The sequence below is a fragment of the Sciurus carolinensis genome, chromosome 1 (assembly GCF_902686445.1).
Source record: "Sciurus carolinensis chromosome 1, mSciCar1.2, whole genome shotgun sequence".
NCBI lineage: Eukaryota > Metazoa > Chordata > Mammalia > Rodentia > Sciuridae > Sciurus > Sciurus carolinensis.
The window spans coordinates 56,189,891-56,191,541 of NC_062213.1; positions in this window are offsets into that span (position 1 = coordinate 56,189,891).

Genomic DNA, 1,651 nt, shown 5'->3' on the forward strand with positions numbered 1-1,651 from the left:
AGCCTTGAATCCATCTTGAGACTTGGGGAATAGAAAGTGTTGATGGTCTTAAGTAAATCAGGAACTACCCTGAATCTGGGTATGGAGTTAATGATACCTGAAGTACCTAGAGTGAACAGGGATGAAAAATTCTGGAACAAACATGAGGATTTAGCAAGGACTGAAATCTGGGGGGAGGGGCACTTCAGACTCTACAGTTGAGCTACCAGCCATCTGACCTTGGTTCCCACCATACCCTCCTTGTTTGCATACTCTATACTCAGCCATATGGCACTAGCTGTTATTCACAGAAGATCCACTTCTAAGTCTCCATTCACACTACTCTGTAATCTAGACTGTGTCACCCACTCCTCAGTATGTTGAATCATCATCCCGAAGATGTAGCTCAAAACCTATTTTTCTTGATGTGATGCTTTTTCAGATCACTAGTTAAATAAATATCTTCCCCTTCCATTTTCCAATTCATCTGTTTCTTCACATCATCAGTCAAGTGATACTGGGCAACTTCACCTACCTGAACTTTGGTTTCTTCTGAAAAATGTGGATAATACTGGTATACATGTCAAGAGTCATTGTGAACAAATGAATACATATAAATCCCTTAGAAGAATGGGTTGAGTCTAATAAGCATCAGTCCATGTTTTTATTTTTGTATTTTATATATCAGTGAGCCTTGTGGTGGACTTTGTGTTTATGTCTAATAGATTATGAGCTGCTGGAAGTGGACTAAAACATTCACATTCATATCTTTATTTGGCTCATTTACCAAATATTTTTTGAGTACCACACTGTGTCAAATACCAGGGTACAAAGAACAGGATAGGCTTACTGTCTGCCCTTTTAAAGGTCTACCACATTCTCAGAACAGAACAGAGAATTTGTAGAGTTGAACTGAAATTAGGACAGAAATCCCTGCATTTCCTGGCAAGGTGGCCCTGGTGCATCTATGGAAAGCTAGACCATAAAGGCTGGTCCAGGTCCAAAGATGGATGAGAATAACCTGGACTCAACTGATGTTGCTGTCATTTGGGAATACTGCCAAAGCAGCAAACAGTCCAAAGGACAGATCACACACAAAGACATAAGTGAAATGTTCTGACCACCACCAGGTGGATTCGACACTTAGCAGTCACCAGAAGACTCACTAAGTTGAGATCAGAAGGAAGCCTGTGTCTTTTCACATCTTTCAGGATGGTCTGAGGTGTGACTTTGCTCACAGTTTGCCCTATGAAAAGATGAGAAATACTTTCTGTGTCTGTCATAGCCTCCTTCCACATCCTTTTTCTTTGTCTTCAAGTCTATTTGAATGAACTGAGATATTTAGGAAACAGAGGGATTTGCAGTCATTCAGGTGAAGGACTTCACTGGTGGCTTGAACAGGCTTTTCAGTAGTAGTGGGGATGGAGACAGGTGCATGGGTTTTGAAACATTTAGGGAGGAAAATAGGCTGGACCTAAGGATGATTTGTATGTACAAAAAGTATCAGTGAGGATGCTTTCTGTTGCAAATAATTGAAAACTTTCTTCCTGCTGGCAAACACAAATGCAGTGTGTTATCTCAAATAACAGAAATGTAGGGCTGAGACAAGCTTTAGGGTTTGTGAGTTCAGCAGCCCAGCATTCTTTGTCTCTTTACTCTGCTATCCACAGCA